This window comes from Drosophila bipectinata, unplaced genomic scaffold (genome assembly GCF_030179905.1).
Source record: "Drosophila bipectinata strain 14024-0381.07 unplaced genomic scaffold, DbipHiC1v2 scaffold_157, whole genome shotgun sequence".
Lineage (NCBI taxonomy): Eukaryota > Metazoa > Arthropoda > Insecta > Diptera > Drosophilidae > Drosophila > Drosophila bipectinata.
In genome coordinates, this window is record NW_027222796.1 from 7,126 (window position 1) to 7,500 (window position 375).

General features: G+C 22.4%; 1 non-coding gene across 1 annotated transcript in view; it reads left to right on the forward strand.

Annotated features, from left to right (window-relative positions):
- The first annotated feature begins 365 nt into the window (after positions 1-365).
- LOC138927060 (small subunit ribosomal RNA) overlaps positions 366-375 on the forward strand; it is a 1,995-nt gene continuing 1,985 nt past the window's right edge. Inside the window, exon 1 of the ribosomal RNA XR_011443693.1 lies at positions 366-375. This exon is cut by the window's right edge and continues 1,985 nt beyond it. This is a non-coding gene — a ribosomal RNA (small subunit ribosomal RNA).

Here is a 375-nt window from a genome sequence, read left to right on the forward strand (position 1 = left end):
GTTGTATGTGAAAATATAAAGATATTTTAGAATTAAATATATGCATAATATTGTATTTTATTAAAAAAAATATTAAAGAAGGCTTATAAAAAGAAAAAAACCGACAGCTCATATAAATACCCTAACACAAACGAGGGTTTAAGAAAAAGCCATGAAAAAAATATACCCTGAGGTGTATGCGTTGGGCACCCGAGGGATATATTATAAATATATATATATATATATATATTTTAATAAATGAACGAATATTGAATGCCATATAATAATTGGCCAAATTCGTTAATATTTTAATTTATACAAATATTTGCAATATTTATTTTCTATATATCAATATGAAAATGAAATATATCAAAGATATAAACATTATTCTGGTTG